The 18,637-nt window shown below is 42.7% G+C and overlaps 1 protein-coding gene and 1 long non-coding RNA gene across 2 annotated transcripts in view; both read right to left on the minus strand.

Annotated features, from left to right (window-relative positions):
• LRMDA (leucine rich melanocyte differentiation associated) overlaps nt 1-18,637 on the minus strand; it is a 1,137,335-nt gene that overhangs the window by 821,400 nt on the left and 297,298 nt on the right. The gene's annotated exons all lie outside the window — the stretch shown is intronic.
• LOC134759203 (uncharacterized) lies at nt 1,514-3,823 on the minus strand. The gene is made up of 2 exons (XR_010135182.1): nt 2,481-3,823; nt 1,514-2,036 (listed from the first exon to the last, which is right to left on the minus strand). It is a non-coding gene; the product is annotated as an uncharacterized lncRNA (long non-coding RNA).

Raw genomic sequence — 18,637 nt, forward strand, 5'->3', positions numbered from 1 at the left:
AAAGATGCGAATTATGCTATGCGAATTTCACCCTGATTTTTTATGTATATGATGTGAATTTTGCCCCAATTTATATTATACACACACACGGAGAGAGAGAGAGAAAGAGAGAGAGATGATGAATAAAAGAAGATGAGTAACATGGGGGTATTAAAAAATCTACAGTTAGATTGCATCTTACAAAACTGACAATATTTGACCTTTTCCACCTATAAAACAGCATTTTCATATGATTCGACCTAACACACCTCTGTGGGCTTGGGAGACGTCATGATAAGATGGAGCTTATGCTGGACATGACAGTAACTGACATAGCAAAGAGGACACATTCCAGGAGAAGGGAACAGTGTGAGCAGAGGTGGGGACGTGCACAGTGTGGTCAGAGATGGGAGAGAGACTTGCCTGTGCCTGTGCATGTCAGCAGGGGAGTGACAGAAAGTACGCTGGCATAGGAAGGGCTTCAGGCAGGGAGATAGTTTAGGAATATAGAGGATCTGGGCTCTGAATCTGAATACATAGCAAAGAGCCTGGCCCTCTCGGTGGCCAGGAATGTCCCCTGGAAAGGACTGCAGCCTCTAAGGGACAGTGACACATCAAAGTGCCTCAATGGCCACATTTTCAGGTCCCAGGTGAACATCTAGCGTAATAGAAAGATGACCGAACTACAAATTGGCAGATCTAAGTCCTGATTCTGGTTCTGCCACTAATGGGGTGAGAAACCCTAAATAAGTCCCCTCCTTCTGTCTCCATCTCAGGTTTCTACCCTAAAGAGGAGGGGAGCTGGATAAGTCGGTCTCCAAGGCCTCTTCCAGCTCTAAAACACTAACTCTGACGAGGAATGAAATATATTTTCTGGCTCCTAGAAGCAACATGTGGTTCACTCAAGTAGAGAGAATGATGCAAGGTCCGTGAAAGCAAAAACACTGAGAATAAAAGGACTGTGTTTTTATACACAAGAGTCTATTCTTTTATGATACATGTCTAGACCCCTCTAAATATTTAAACAACAATATCATACCAGTATGAAACCTCTCTAAATCAGGCTCTGTGGTTAAGGAGGATATATGAACAGATGTGATCTTATTAAGGCCCTAATGTAACTCAAAAACAATTTGTCATATCTGACGGGTATTGTTAAATTATGTCCACCTGCCAGAGGCAACCAGAGAAATTACCAACCGCCTTTACTCTAGTGCTACTCAAAATTCTCTAAAAAGCTCCCATAGATGTGTCCAGGATATGTATTTTTTAAAACAGTAACCTAATTGTCACCAACACATAACAGCCAATGTTTCACAATTCCTTTTCATGTATATTTTATTACGGGGCCCAACTGTTTCAACACCCTAGTGGTTCAACTTTAATGCAGCTCAGGAAACCCCCTAAGTAATATCACAAAATGCTTAACATCTGTGAAACTTGGACCCAAAAATGTTCCAATTTTTTCTTTGGGTTGGGGGGAGTGCTTGGGGGTGGGGTAAGCTGGCCAGGGTTTTCATTAACGACAATAGTGTTGGTGCTCACAGGTATTTTAATCACTTCTCAGGCAGGAAGAACATTTTGAGTTTACCTTCCTACATGCTCAGAATTCTTTCAAACTACTATCGCCATGCTTGCTCAGAGTCAGTTTAAACATGAACCCATTTCCCTTTCCTTCTCTAAACGTTTGCCTCATCTCTCCTTCTTGCATTACAATATTTTAATTAAGTGAAACAATGAAAGAGAGAGGAGAAAAATGAAGTGTGAAGCACGTGGTGTATTTCCCAAGCTATTTCAAAACTTCTCAGAACTCTTTGGTCTCCAGAGGTGGTTGAAATATTCTTTATCCCACGAAGGAAAGGATGAAAAATTGATCTCCTCCAAACTTCAAATACTGCAGATTTCCACAAATGCAGACCGTAGGAAAGAAAGGCAGGCTTAGGAGTTACCAGACGAAACAGGAAGCAGTTCTCAGAGGACTCACGGCTCATCCCAGGCAGCTCCACAGGCAGAGCGTGTACACAGAGCCACTGGGAGAATAAAGAGCAGCTCCACTTCTAAGAGAAATCAAAGCAAATCTCAGAGAAACTGAACATGGAGTCAAACCTCAGTAATTCGGATTAACTGGGGGGAAGGTCAGGTTGGATCAGGACAAAGCCTTGATGATAAAGTTTTTTTTTTCTTCCACAAAGTACAACTACATTTATTTCAAGGTTCACCCAACCCATCCTTCCCACCTCATCTCTTACCACCCCCTCCCAGCTCCCTCGCTCCCTTGTGGGCAGCTTTCGTCTCCACACAGACCATAATCTTCCCCATCCTTATGCTTCTGTTCATGATGCTCCCCTTTTGCCTGAAATTCTCCATCCCCCACTGCCTACTTGGTAAACGCCTTCCCAATTTTCAAGACCCCACTCCAAATGTCACCTCCTAATCAGAATGAATAGCACTAATCACATAATGTTTTGTGCATACCGATCATACATTAAAGCGATTCTCACCTTGGCCAGCTGCTATTAAAGTCACCTGGAGAACATTTCCATACAATCCCAATCCCCATGCCAATCACCAGAAATCTGATCGAGTTGGTCTGAGGTACTCCCTGACCATTGGTATCCTTTTTACAAGTTTCTCAGACAATCTCAATGTGAAGGCTGGGCTTCGAACTTTGTGTATAGAACTTCTCACACTGTTCAGAATGATTCACCTGTACACCAAGAGCAGAGGGCCCTTGACAAAGGCTTGCTGTAGGCAGGGATGGAGGACATGAGTCCTTCAAGAGGCTTCTGTAAGAAAAAGGAACTTCATGTGATTTCAACATGTGGCTGTCCCCATGTGGCTTATCATGAACACACATGTATTTTTCATAGTGTGCCTCCCATCCACCCCCACAGCACACCTATTCAAGTGTTGGGGGAGGACCCACCACTACAGCTCAATCTGACTTCCCATTATTTCCCCACACAGTAGGCTCTTTGCCACCTGGGTGGCCTTGCCCCTCTCTCTCCATCTTGTTGAACTGTCTGCCTTGTTCAAGGCCCACTGACCATTTCGTCTCCTGAAGCCTTCCTTTGCCTGCTTCAATTCCCAAGGGTTTACTTTCCCACTCAATTCCCACTAAATTTAGCCCCTGTCCTCAGATGCCTTGATTGGCTGACAATCTCATGATATGTGTATGAAAAACTTTGACGTGGAGAGAGCAAGGAACGTGCATTTTACAGAGATTTTTACTTCCTGCCTATAATGCACGTATCTTAGTCAGTACAGGCTGTTATAACAAAGCACCATACACTGGTGGCTCACAAACAACAGAAACGTACTTTTCATGGTTCTGCAGGATGGAAGTTCTTAGTCAGGGTGCCGGCATGGCCTGATCCTGGCGTGAGCCCTCTTCTAGGTTGCTGATAACTGTCTTTGCATTCTGTCCTCACAGCGCTCTCACGGATTCCTTTTATAAGGGTACTAATCCCATCGTTCATGAGAGCTCCACCCTTATGACCTAATCACCCCCCAAAGGCCCCACCTCCTAAAACCATCACACTGGGGCTTAGGAGTTCAACACAGAAATTTGGGGGGCATAAACAAATAGTCCATAACAGGAAGGTTGGCTGTGCGGCAGGTGCTCTACATGTACTTGTTGATGGAACCCACCCAGAGTTGGCCCTCTTCTTTCCAGGCCAGGTTGTAGGACACCAAAACGAAGATAAGGATTAAGAACGTGGTTGCTCTGAAAAATCCACAGCATAAACGTCACACCAAATACCCTTGTGGTAGACAAAATTCTAAGATGACCCCATAACCCTTGCTCCCTTATCCTACTTCCATGTTTACGGAGGTTTCATGCCAAAAGGGATTCCGCAGATGAAGGTTACCAATCAGGTAGTAGCCTTAAGACATGGAGCTTATCTGGGTGAGCGTAACCTAATCATGTGAGCCTTTTTTTTCTAAAGCAGTGGTATTCTCTGGCTGGTGGCAGAAGCGTATGTCAGAGAGATCAGAAAGGTAAGGAGGAGTCAACATGAGAGAGAGTTGCTCACTTGAGATGGAGGCGGGCATGTGGTCTGAGAATGTGCCCTGGCCAACAGCCAGCAAGAAAACAGGGACCTCAGTCCTACAGCCAAAAGGAAGTGCATTCTGCTAACGACATGACAGAGCCTGGAAGTGGGTTCTTGCCAGAGCCTCCAGAAAGAAATACACAGGGGCTGACACCCTGATTCCAGCCTTGTGCTGTTTGCTATCTGTTTCCTATCTGATATGCTTTACCAGGCAGGCTTGCTGGGTTTCTCAACCTACAGCTAGTAAACAGTGTTGTTTCATGCTGTTAAGCCAGTGGTAGTCTATTACAGAGCAATCCCAAACCATCCCCACCCCACAAACTGGCCAAGTAAGAGATCTTCTTCTGACTTAATAAACATACCTTAATATATGCTTATCCTGATTAACATAAATTCCATATATATATATATGAATGACAGGCTTCTAAAAGAGTACACTATACTATATCAATGCAATATACTCTTACTATGCCTCTCAAAGTGTCATAATGGCCCTCAAATTGAGTGTTATTCATGATAGAGTCATTTATGAATTATTAGAAATTGAATCACAAATCAGGTCCTCTGTCTCAAGGGCTACTTACTAAGCACCACTATTTGCCAAGTCTGTTGCTGATCAACAGATGTTGGGATTCTTAGCTGAAATGCCATGAGCCTGATATTTGAAGAATACACAGCCAGGCACATGGTACAGTTTCCACCTCTCTGTGTAGGGATAAGGGGGCCTGAGTGCTCATGCCAATTTCTTAGGAAGCCAATGACTCTAGCACTTCTTAGTGGCTGCTGTTGCCTGGAGATGGGGAAGAGACAGGTGGTCACAGAGGGGCCCTGGGTAAAGCATTATCTACATCCACTTTCCTGACGTCTCCCTAAATCCAGACATCACACAGGGCTGCACAAAAAGTCAGCCTCAACTGCCTGAGACTGAGAGCCACAACCACCCAGCCCCACCAGCCTGTGATGACCAGTGATGCCACAAGCAGACACCCGTGTTCCCAGGAGCCATTCCCCAACCCTGGAGAGACATCACCTGCCAGGCCGCTGCCCCTCAGCCTCCAGCTCCCGTCTGTCTGCGTCAGCATTTGTCTGAACATCGCGCCTCCATCATCTACAGGGGAAATTGATGTCGATGGCATGGGAGAGGAATGTAACTACAGCCTATTCTAAAAGCACGCATTTATTTTATTTTATTTCAGAAATGTATGCATTATGTATGGCTGTACATAAACATTTTTATAGAGCCTCTTAAATGATTTACCATGAGGTATGTGTTGATTACAATCTCTGCTTATTTAAGAGAGCCTTATTTACCCCCATAGTATTTAATACATTGAGACATGTTTCAACAAACAGTGACACCAGTAAACAAAAGTTACTGATCTACCTCATGAGTTATAAAACTTGTAACATGCTGTAAACAGCTCTGTCATTTTATTTCGCATATTGCATTGTGTGCGCTGCCTTATTTATCTAGTGGTAAATCTTTATGTATCAAAAATGCTACAGAAGGCACAACAGATAAATTACTGACAGACACTAACATCTGACTAGTTAATCAAACAAATAGGACATGTAACAAAGAGAAAAGCTATAAATATTGACAACAAGCTGCTTCAGTCACAAAAACATTCAATACTTCAGTTCTCAAGTGTGAGTTTTATATCAGTTCCCTGGAAACAGTTTGTATCCTCCAATAAATTTTTACAGTTGATTCACCTGCCTGATACCCCTCAGCCATTTCCTTCAGAAGCTGTCAAACCCGCCAACGATAATATATGGCCCGACCAACAAGAACAGCTGTAGCCATTCTCTCCGCAGGTTCTTGCACCCTGTTCTGCATAAAATAATACATCAAGATTAATTGATTTCCCGTCAGTCTCACAGAACAGAAAATTAATTTTCATGTAGCTATTTTCCCCAGCATATGAATTTTCTACATGGCAAGTAATTTAAGTTTTTAATTATTCATGAGCAAGGAGGGGGTGGGGAGAAACATGATAAAGTAAGCTTGCAAAAACCCCAAGGCCAATCTCTGGGCCTGGGTTTGTGCTAAGGCAACAATAGCATTCGCTAATGCCCATATAAATAATATATGTATTAACATACATCTTAGTACAACACCAATTTCTCTCACTCTGACCCGAGACTACCAGGTCACCCTGCGGTACTTTGTCAAAGTCGCTGCACTGGCTACATGTGACATGCTGTGGGAAAACACAGAACATGTCAGCCATATTGAGGTGACCTCCGCCTGCCTCTCGCAGCGGCCACACAGCCCAGGCCTGATAGGAGGTAATTTAACGGTCAGTGTGCGAGTGGGACCAAGCAAAAGTTGCTAATCAGCCAGGTGCTACCTCAGCAAGTCTTCCATTTGCAGGTGCCACTGACTTGTGAACGAGAAAAATGTAACCAGAAAATAGAAAGAGAGCGTTTGACTCACTCTGGCCCCATCCTTCACAGACTCTCGGCAGACCAGCTCGAGAAAAACTGTCTCCTCAGGAAGGGAAAAACCACAACGTGAGCACCTCTGGCAATCAAGCATATTTGCTAAAATGCAGACAAAAATGCTCCCACAGTGCCTCCTTAGAAATTTCACTGGCATACTTCATATAAACTGCAAGACAGGCAAACGTGGGGTACTTGCCTCGAGTCATGGAACTTGATTTAACCCCATTAGGACCAAACCTAAACTTAGCATCTCACACGGCACTCTTGGGCACAGAGGAATCAGCCACCCAAGTCAAGGCGTTTTGGTCATTGATTATTTATCAATGACGTCTTCTGCCCTGAATGTTAAGATTTCATGCAAAATTGGGAGATCACTATAAACAATTGGTCTGTTCCCAGTTGCACAATTAGACTGCACTATCACCGGTTAAGAATGGCAGAAAGAATCTGATCAAATCACCAAACTTACATGGGACAAGGAGAGCCCAATAGTGAGGCAGGGAAAGGAGAGGCCTCTGTGAAACCAAAGAGTGGCAGAGAGAGAATGTGACTCAATTCCTCTGAAAGGAGAGACTGGCTTGGATGACCTGAAGCTGCAGCTGATTTGGGGCCAGCGCCAGCCCCACCAAAGGCCCTACCTCCTTGGTAAGGAGGAGACAGGGAGAAGTTCAAAAACAAACATGAAAGGAACTCAAAATTATGTTAAAAAAAAAAAAAAGGAAGAAGAAGAATTTTACCCCAGGAGGTTAGAAGGCAGGGACACTTGGATGGGGGAAGGGGCTGCATTTGATGAATCTGATGAAATATTAATAAGGACACAAAAGTGGAAGTTTCTATGAACGTCGTTTCTTGACAGCTTGTAAAAATGGCCACTCTAACCAAAACCAGAGAGAAATCAGGAAATTGCTTCTCTCCTTAGAGTTAGCCATGCCTCACCCTGGAGGCTGGAGCAAAACTGTGCTTCCAGCGTTTCCATCATAAAACCTGTTTCTCAGTAACCAGTGAAACCTGTAAAAACTCACTTCACCCAGAAATTTGGCACCAGTGCAGCAGTGAGGACTATAGGTTTTCTTAAGACTGTTCCAGAACAGGGCTTCAGGATTATATTTCTATTACCATGATGGCTCCAGACTAAGGGGCAACATGATACATCATGTCAAGCACCTAATTATCGGCACCGAAGAACAGCTAGCCAACTTAGGCTGAGCTAAGATTAAAAGGAGGGAGGTGTGCTCAATTGTTTCATGTGGTGTGTTTGTGAAGGGAGAGTCAATGAGGTTTGCTGAAGTCTTTGTATCTCTGGGTTTAAAAACAAAACAAAACAGGATTAGGAAATTAAATATAGCATTGATACCCCAACAACAAAGGCCTTGCTCAACCGCTGCCAAACCAACCCAGATGATGGTACTGCAACCTGCCCCCATGCCAAGAAACATGCCCAGGCCCTCCCAGACTGCTGCAGATACCCATGGCCACATTCTTGGGATGGCCCAACGTTCCTGCCATGGTAATGGGGGCGAAACCACAAGGCTCAGGGAATGCCAGGGAAACTTTCAGCTAATTATTTCTCATTGCTGAGCACATCTGATGCGCTCCTTACTTTACTGAGAGAGTTTTGCCATCCTGGTTGATTAGAAAGGGTTGACAAAGCCAAGCACCAAAGAGCTTATCCCCTCAGGACTCTGAGCTTTAAGAAGGCAATTTAGGGAGCTGATCCAAGGAATCAACACTGGCAATCAGGTGGTATTTGAGGCATGTGTGCGTGTGTGTGCGTGCGTGTGCATGTGTGTGTGTGTGCATGCGTGTGCATGTGTGTGTGTGTGCGTGCGTGCGTGCATGTGTGTGTAGACAAAGGAAGGGAGACAACATGGGGTTCTAGGAAAACCTTAAGCATTCGGAATGGCGCTAACCTCCAAATCAGCCACGTTCCCCATCCCAGCCCCGCCTTCCCCACCCTACTAAATAGCTAAATAGCTAAATAGCTAAATAGCTGGCAGTTGGCGTCTGCCTGGCAACAAAGGTGCGTTTGGTTTATACCTGTTTGTAGTTTTTCTTCATCTGATATTGAAGGGGGAGGTTTGCTTTATCTTGTTTTGAAAATAATCCTATCAAGAATATAAATGAACTCATTATGCACACCATAAAAAAATATATATATAGATAGATGTGCTGGCAATTCTGTAACTAAAATGTAAAAAACTTCTTGAAGCCGACGCTGCTGCTGGCATAGCTTAAAGGTCTTTGTTTCTGTAAATTCAATTGAGTGTTTCTATTTCTAAGTCTGGCAAGAGGTTCTAATTATTGTTAGAAGCCTAATTAGCATTTAGTATTACATTACAACAACTGCAGCAAAATTGTACCCATTCTCCAATAAACAGTATTCACAGTATGCAATCAAGCCTCTGTACCGAGCAATGAGAATTAATAGCACCGCACGACAATGGTAAATCCTCCGTCTCCCGCTGTGTGTGTTTAATAATTTTTCACTCCTTCCAGATTGTTCCCATCAAGCACAATTCCCAAGGTCCTAATCAACCACCCTCCCCATCAATACTACACAGAGATCTGAGCACTGAAAATTATCTGCAATTTCAAAAAGTGCTTTGTTGCATTATTAGGCCACTGACCTAAGAGGTAATGGGTAAATAGTTTCTGAAAAATGTCCAAAGCACAACATAAATTAAAGCTTATAGTCTTGCCTGCTGTTCTCACCATAGCTATAACTGCAAACTATTACGGTTTTTACACAATATTCCTAACTATAATTTTACACCATAATATTGGTGCAAAGTGCCAAATGTTCTGCTTTCACGTGCCTTCATTTACTAAACGAGGAGAGTTTGGGAAAGAAGCTGATGTATCCCATCCTTTAGAATTTCTTCTGGCCGTGTCCTCCTCTCACTATCTTACCCTTTTGCCCAGCTGCCATCTCCACCACAAAAAATAAAAAGTTCATAATTAAAGTGTAGGCATCTTACCATGGAAAGATGTAAAAAAAATTTATAAGTAACAGTGTGTGTCTGACTCTCTGTGTCTCACACATGATCCGTAGATAAAATGAGTTAGGATATGCTGCTTCTGAGGCGACTCGGGTGGACTCGTGAATATCTTGCTGAGAGGGTAGCTGATAGCGGCTTCTGTTGTCTGCTGACTGGTGATGACTATTAACAGTGTCACACAAACCCAAGGCTTGAGTGGGAACAACTCATTTCAACAATCTGAAACATGTACTCTGGACTGATGAAGAGAAGTTTTGACCATGGAAAACAGAACCCAGAGCCTCAAATCACCACAGAACACAGGAGCAAGGTGCCTCCAGCATGGCTAGGTAGAAGGCAGTGCACAGGACAGCACAGCACTCCCCACTGAGAATATCCCTCAGTACCAATCCAGGAGTTTAGGCTGAATGTGATGTTTTTGTTGCTGATTGTTAGTTAGTTAGTTTGTTTTTCATGGGAGCAAAAATAAAAAGAATTTCTGCCTCAACTCAACTCAACCTAACCAAGAAAACATGTAAGGTCATTCCCTGAGCAAAGCTAGCTGCAGGATTATGCTGTGGTCTGCCACCCTCTACTTCTCATTTTGCCATTATACATCAACACCCCCCAAAACAAGACTTTTATAACATTGGTAGACTAATGCCATCAATTTCTCAGGACTGACTTTCTGAATAATATACCACATTTTTTCCAAGGTCATTACAATACCCTACTGTACTCCTCAGTCATATAGTCACGTATTAATCCATTCAATAAATGTTTATTGAGTGCCTGCTACTGTTGCAGGTACTTGGGATACACTGGTGAACACGGAGGACAAAGATTACTGCTCTTGTGAGCATGTATTTCAGCATGAGGTAGCCAGACAATCTACAATCATCCTCATGAACAGGTAAATTAGAGCGAATGCTGAAAGGCGTAGTGGCAAGGGAAGGAGAAAAAGTAGAGCAGCATGAGAGGATCAGGAGCATCACAGAAGGACAGGCTGCAGTGTTAAATCGAGCAACCAGGGTGGGCCTCTATAAGAATGTGGAATCTGAGCAAATAACTAAAAACAAAAATGCTTGATACATGTCTTAAAACTCTTCAATTTTTTTCTCCCAATCCTGGCCACTCCCTCCGTCCTATTTTCTGATACCACAGCCTGCTGGGCTTGTTAGCATATACTGAGTGGACAGGACTCCCTGCAGGATGGCAGGTGCCACAGAGGGGAATCCAGGTCTGCCCTGTCCCCTGCAACTAGCATTGTGCCTAGCAAAGAGCAGGTGTCAATAAACATTCACAGAGTAAATGAACACACGCATGAATCCATGGTAACTCATGTATTTATTTTCAAAATCCCAAATAATTCCTTATATATTGATATAATTAAGAGTAACAAATTCTTACAGCTTAAAGGAAATGAAAGGTCTAGTCTAAACAGTAGGGACTGAGACCTAGAGAGGAAGTGATATTTCCAGACTAGAGTCCAATTATCCTGAATACTCACCCTGTGACTTTTCACTCCTCCTCAGAGGTTAAACATGGTGGGGGATGTCAGGGGTTGACAACTCTGCTTCATCCCTAAATGGTGGCTCCGGTGATTGTTTTCTCTACGCCCATGTGTGATTTCATTCTCTCTCTCAATAACTACTGGATATTTTCTCTCTTTTGACTCAGCTCTATTATCGTTTAATTTTTTTCTTGCATATCCAAGTTCATATCATCCTGGCAAACCACATATAACACTTGAAGCAAGCAGGAGAGTTAGAAGACCACAGAACACTCCAGCCCTGGGCAGTCAGATGGCAACAGAAGAAAGGGCCTATCCATCTTGGGCTCCTCAACTAACATGCAAATCCAATAACCATCTCCCTTGTGTCTCCCACGCAGCAGAAACAGCTGGGTGAGGCCCAAGCAAAGGTAAGAATCTTGAAGGGAAAGGGCTTGAGAAGCCTCCTTCTCAAAGAAAACTTCTCTATTTGCAAGTAGGCTACTACCGATAAAAGTCCATTTCTGCACCTCCTTTAGGCTTCATGATTCATCCACCACTTTAGAAAGACAAATCCAGTGGTATGCAGATAACTGTCATTATCCCCAACATCTTTATCCCCCAACCCACTCCAACCCTACTTAAAGACACAAGACCTTAAAAGATGTGTCTGTCTCATGAGGGAAAACTGCTTCCCTTCTCTCTGCTAACTCCTGAGGAGAGGGTTCCCTTCCCCTTCCTTTCCCTTCCAGCAATGGCATGGCAAGAAGCAGCAAACTTCAAGGTAAGAAATGAACACATGACCCCTCATTCTGCCTCCATAACAGGCCACATTATCATCTCAATAAAAAGTCCCACTCATTTTTGTTTGCTCTCTGTGGGAAAAAACAGTCAACCTGTGGCACTCATACAGAAAGGCCAGAGAGTTTGCTCATGAAGTTAGGGCAAGGAGATAAAGGGCATGTTTACAGAAGGAGAACAGTTTACCTTTTGCAGACAGATAAGCATGACAAATATGACAGTGGCAAATATGAACCATACAAACTCCTTCCCTATTCTCACTCAAACCACAGAAAATTACCCAACCTAACTGGCCTTTCTTGGATGGTAAAACACAGGAATCAATTCAGAATAATAGTAATCACAATAATGGGAGCCACCAATGATGCAGAGCTCACCATTGTGCTAAGTGCCTTCTATGCATGTTCTCTTTGATGTTGGAAACTTGGCAGAGGCCTGGGCATGGCTGTCATACTAACACATGGGACACAAGCAGTTCATCATTACATAGCCCACATATTCATTTTCATCCACCCCTGAGACATTCTTACACTGAAATTGGAGACCACTGGATTACTATGAACACTGGTCTAAATCTAAGGTGATCTTTGGGCTTATAATTCAGGAAGTATGGGGCTTGTCCTTAAATTTGGAGCCATGAACCTTTAGCTTCCCAGTGCATTTCTGTATCACCAGCAATATACTCTCAGGCCTGAGCAAGGAGACTGCTTCCCTGGACCCTCCTCAACCTTTATCAGCTCAGCTTTTTCCTACATGCTCCTCCTCATGGGATAAGAAGTCCTCAGGGCCCAGGAGCATGCCACAGTGTGCCCTCCACCTTCTAAGTTCCACTGTGGGTATCCAGAACTCTATCAAAAGTAAGCCATCCTACAAAAGTCAACCAATATGTGCAATTCTAGTCCAGAGGGATGGCTGTTCGTGGTGAGCTGTGAACAAATAGGCAGTCTGGACATGCAGGCTGTGGTACATCCCATCCAGACGCATGTGCAATGAGGATACTCAGCACACAAGAGAGGGCCAGGGCTGCACAGAGAAGGGGGATGGTCAAGAACCCAGGGGAGGTTCTCACCATGCTGCCACATTCCAGCTCCCCAAAGAAGTGGAGAATTCTAAATTGCAATTGACTTCCAATTCATTAACAAAAGTATATCTGTCATGATAAAAGAACAGAGCATATTTTATTTAGCATTTGTTAGTTTGGTTTATAAATACTTAGACATATGGTATAGGGGCTTCCATTTGTACTCTTGCCCAAGAATCTGCAAATGTTAGAGGAGAGCACGAACCTTGCCCCACGATTCCTGCCCATGGTTTGGTCTTCCACATCAATTGATGCTTCCTTTCCAAACATAGGCATGCCTCCCTGTAAGCATACCCAGTCATTAGGTATCCAGATTTACACCAAAGCCACATTTGAGAGTCGGTGCTCCATCTACTAAAGGATTCCATTATTCAGCAAATTCCCCTGATGCATTTGGTTGAACCAACTGATAAAAATTTATTACACACACAAAAAAATCTCACAAATTCATATTTCCATAGGTAACGTAAAAGTGTTAGGGGAAAAAACTTAAATAATATTCCCTCTCTATTATTTCATTTAACAAATACTTAGCCACTATAAAAAAGAAGTTAGAAAATGCAGATAATCCAAAGAAATAATACAAAAATCATCTTCTATAGCACTTGGCAAAATGATCCCTGTTAGAATTTAATGCATATACTTCGGATTTTTTCAATGTCATTATGAAAATGTAAAGACAAAGCTATAGGTAGTTGATTTTATAAGAATCCTGTTACATTATGACTACAAACAATTATTCAGGGCCACCCATGTGCCAGGCCCTGGGAAGTCCAAAATTAGCCAGACATCATTTCTATCGTATCAGAGTTTGTGCTAGAGTTGAAGAAACCAACGTGTCAATCAGCAATTACTTTGCAGTATGAAACATGCTTTACCAGAAATCTACAGAAAGGACTATAGAGGACTTAATGGTGAGTCCAGAGATGGGAATGACTTCTTCTTCCTGGGGCATGACTTCAAGGTTTTGCCAACACTAAAATTTCAAACTCTGGTCTCCCTAATCTCATTCAACAAACATTTATTGAACACTTACTGTGGGCCAGGCACTATCTTAAGCACTGGGCATATAGTGATGAGAAAGACAACGTTCTACTTCATGGAGCTTAAACAGACAAACACATCTATAGATAAATAGTTAAAACAGTGTCATACCTTTCCCTTGGCATAATGATACACAGAAAGTGCTAAAAAACAGAGATGGGTGTTGAAGTAATAAAGGAACCAAAGGTGCATGATGACTTCACCTCTTTGCATTTCCATTTCAAAGGCAGGTGTTGTCCTTGAAGTTACCATATCAGAAAGTTGTGAAGTTTCAAAACACAACCTGGTATGTCTGCTCTGTTTCACTTAAAAAATATGAATCCAATAGGCTTAATCCAAAATCTCTAGCTCTGAATTGGGTTACCATGTGTTGCATTTGATTTGTATTTCCATCAGTATCAACCCAAGCATCCTCATATAGACACCAGCAATGTACATGATTTATAGCAAGTCAGTCAAGGTAAAGCCTATAGCTTCCCTTCACATTTTGGCGTTATCAGATTACTTCAGAAGCTGGCAGCAGCTACCATAAGTAACAAGCTGTCAGTGTAAATAAATCACTCTCTCAAAAATAACTGCTAAAAAGTATAGATTAGTATGAGCAAAGGTGGGCTTAGCCTTAAAAAAACACCCCTTCTCAAGTTTCTTATATATTTAATTTTATATAGAAAAAAGAAAATAATTAATTTTATTTCTTCAAAAAAAAAAGGTTCAAGGCTTAAGATCCATATAAAAAACTCAAGGTGCCAAAGGAAAGTTTGTGGCTCTTGTGCATAATTCATCAGACAATCAATTTGCAATCACCTGAAAAAGCCCAGGGTGTGGGGAACAACCAGCAGGTTCTATGAAGAGCAACCCAGGCCAGGCCAGCTTAATTTCCTTCAATGATGGAGTGACAGGAAGTGGGATGAGAGACAGGAAGTGGGATGAGAGAAAAGCAATAGATGCAATCCATCCAGACTGCAGCAGGCCTGTTTGTCTGGTCTCATATGACGCGCTCATCAGTAAGCTGGGAAATCTGACCTTAAAAGTCTTCAGAGTGCTAGAGCACCCTGCCCAGAATAGGATCTCCAGTGTCTGTGCACCATCGGGGGTCGGGAGGGACAGATCAGTCACCATACTGAAGAGGTGAATGGTGGGGTCGTGGCCATTGTGCATCTGTTGATCTGTGTTGAGATATATTTGAGATCTACGTGAACAAGAAAAAGTCAGTGCTCTATAGAGCAACTTGAGTCCATATCATACCACCCAAAAAGAAAAAGAAACATGTCACTAAATTCGGACATCAACAAGAATGGTCACAGTGCTTTCAGGCAGAATATGAAAGGGAATTTTTAGTGGTGTGTTATAAAAGAATGGCACTAGGAAGCATTAAACTCAGCCAGAGGCCAGGTGTGGTGGCTCACGCCTGTAATACCAACACTTTGGTATTACACTTGCTCAGAGGCTGAGCAAGGTGGGGAGGTGGGGGTTGGGGATCCCTTGAGCCCAGGAGTTCACATGGAGAGACTCCTTCTCTACAAATAAAAATTTAAAAAAATAGCCTTGGTGGTGTGGACATGTAGTCCCAGCTACTTGGGAGACTGAGGTGAGAGGATTGCTTTAGCAAAGGAGTTCCAGGCTGTAGTGAGCTATGATCGTGCTACTGCACTCCAGCCTTGAGTGACTAAGTGAGACTCTGTCTCTTTAAACAACAATAACAACAAAAACAACAACAAAACCCAGCCAGATGCACAAGATGTCAGAATCATCCTATCACTGTTTGGTGTGGGTCAACATATAGTGTCCTGTCCTTGTTCAATCATGATTTGAAGTTAATACCACACAGATACATAAACTCCCTCACCTTAGTATTTTCATGACCTCATTTCTTTGCCTGCCCTTCCCACACTTTCATACCATTTCATACACACACCCTTCCCACACCAAGAAACTAAACTCTCTTGGTTTCAGCAGTCACATTTGAATTATTGAGGGTGATTGAATAATTCTAGAATCTACTAGCTTAAAGAGTTCCCATCTCAGGATGCCCCCTGCTAGGTCTAGATAAAATGGCCAAATATGCTCACGTTGTCCAAAAGAAAGATCAGGAACTCCTGAGAGGACGATGAAGGATGAAGCTGGCGATCCAATGAGAAATCTGTCTTCTTTGGGGACTAGGCCCTACTGTGCCAATGCACTCAGCAAATGAACCTTCCTTCAGATTTCAGTGGACACAAAACTCCCTGGCTTTCCCTAGTTAACTAATAAAATGTAAACACATTCACTCATTCATTAGCTAATTCAGTCAAGATTCTGCTATTTATATGCCTGAGTACCTGCTAACTGTCCTCCCTTCACGGCAGCTTCCTATCTGGTAAGGGAGACAACTGCATGAGTTGTTATAAAATATAACCAGTCCTGCGATGTGGCAAGAGAGAGGGCTGGGGGAGTGAGACTTAATGGGGAAATCAGGAAAGCCTTCCCAGAGAAGGCAGCCTTTTAGCTTGGACCTGAAGGTGATGAGCAGGAGGCTAATAGAGAGAGTGATATGTCCAGAGGCACAGAGGAGAGAAGGTGGGCAGGACTGAGATATGATGAGAGGGACTCAGCATGGCTACTGTGCCACGGGCAGGGGGAGACCACCACTCTTGCCTCACACACACACAGACCAACTTATCCATCTACCCAAAAGTATACACTCAACCCCCATTAGCCACCATCCCATTAAGTCCCTTTCTCCACACAAGCTTCAAGCCTCCCAGCCCTAGAAGCACAGCACATCCACCTGCATATTAGAACACCTGAAACTCACCCTTTTCTAAGGCTCAGATCAAGTTCATGGTTCCCATCACATTGCCTCCTCCCCAGTGCTCTGTCTCTTCTGAACTAACCTAGTACCTGCATCCTGATCCACACAGTAATTCAGCTTTCTTCATTTATGAATTTCCACCATTCATTCAAGTTTCAGATGTGTCTTTTCTGCCCTTCTTGAGGATGTGGACCACGTTTTCCAGTGTCTACCACCTCTGTATATGCACCTTTCATACACACACACACACACACACACACACACACACACACACAGAGCCACGTATCAAGCACAGAACTAAGCACATGATAAATGTTCAAGGGCAACATCATTTTTTAATGACAGCCCATTTCGTAAGGTTTTATGTACAATCCCTACCATTTTTCAATATAATGCACTCATCACTGTTGGTCTGGGTTATTGTTATTTGGGGATCACTTTTCTACTGTAGCTAGAGATGCTGTGTGTTTAGGAGGAAGATTATGCAGTTTAGTGTCATGGAAAAAAGCACAGGCTTTGCAGTCAAACCAACATTTCTATCCCCATTTCACTGATGGCTGGCTGTGTGTCTTCTGGCAAAGTTGGGAACCTCTCTAAACCTCAGTTTCCTCATCTGTGAAATTGGGATCATAATATCCCCCAGAGGGTTGTTACGAAAACTAAATGAAATAATGAATAATTCAGTGTCTGGCTAAATGTAGCCACTCAAAAAAATATGTTCTCTTTCCCTTTTTCCCTTTATTAAGGGGAAAAAAATCAAAGATGGCCTGAATGCAAATTTGAGTCAGATGATTCCCCAAAATTGGGTAACTCCAGGAAACAAAGCCATCTATGAAGCAAACTAAAAGGTAAGACACAGCTTCTTACAGATATTAGCATTTTTAGTGAAGACAAGTATACAACAATAAAATTAAATTAGAAAAGCTTCAAATCATCACTAGAAATGTCCTTTCTCAGCTCCACAAAATATAAATAGAAAAGGAATTAACTGAGGGAAACAGAAATACCCACAGATTATCATCTTCTTTGTTATGTAAAATAACTTGCTAAAATCATATCTGAAGATATTTTTTGCATTGTCACGTTAAAGAACATGGTTACTGGTTAAAATAAGCATCTGTAAAATATACACAGTGTAGGTATATAATACACATTTTAAAAGAGAAAATAAAAGCAAGCGATAAGCATATGCATATCTTACTGCAAATAAAGCCTGTGACCTTTCCAAATGAAGACAAGAATATCAGTCTTGTGAATTTCTAATATGATGCCCTAACACTCATATTCCATGCAATAGATATTTTGTTTCTAACTTAAAGGCTGTTGAGGCAGCCCTCTTCACATTCCCTATTTGTCTTCCCTGGTCAGCTGAGCTCAGCTACCCAAACACACATACACACGCTCAGAGGACAGATTTGTCATGCTGACCTTTCATATCTCCTACGCTTTTTAACTGATCGAGATTCCATCCCACAGAAACATGCACACAGCATCACCACAGAGAAGAAAAATCAGGTGAAGGATGGCAAAGATAAATACCAGAGAAGCAAGCTAGAACCCGAACGCCAGGGACATTGCTCACAAAATTATTCAAGGGAGGAAAGCCAGCTAAAGCTAGCGAAACAGGCCATACACAATGCAAAATTAACCAGTGACCTTTACTGGGAACGTCAAAGGTGAAAGCAATTTGTAAGGTAGTACTTAATAGGCACCATGTGCTGGCCTCTATGTGGACTAGAACCTTGCATAATCAGACACTGAGAAAAACAGCAGAAGGAAAATCTCCTCCACATCTGAAAGTAACTCAAGCTCTAAAGGAAGAATGATCATGAGTGTATCATTGTACCCATAACTGGCTCTCCAACTTGTTGGATGTGGGCAGGGACTGAGGATGTCTCAAAAATCCTAGAACACAGCAAGTAGTAGACTTCCTAGCCATGGCTGGCTTATCTCATTAGGCTATGAGGG

This window comes from Gorilla gorilla, chromosome 8, assembly GCF_029281585.2.
Source record: "Gorilla gorilla gorilla isolate KB3781 chromosome 8, NHGRI_mGorGor1-v2.1_pri, whole genome shotgun sequence".
In the NCBI taxonomy this organism is placed as follows: Eukaryota; Metazoa; Chordata; class Mammalia; order Primates; family Hominidae; genus Gorilla; species Gorilla gorilla.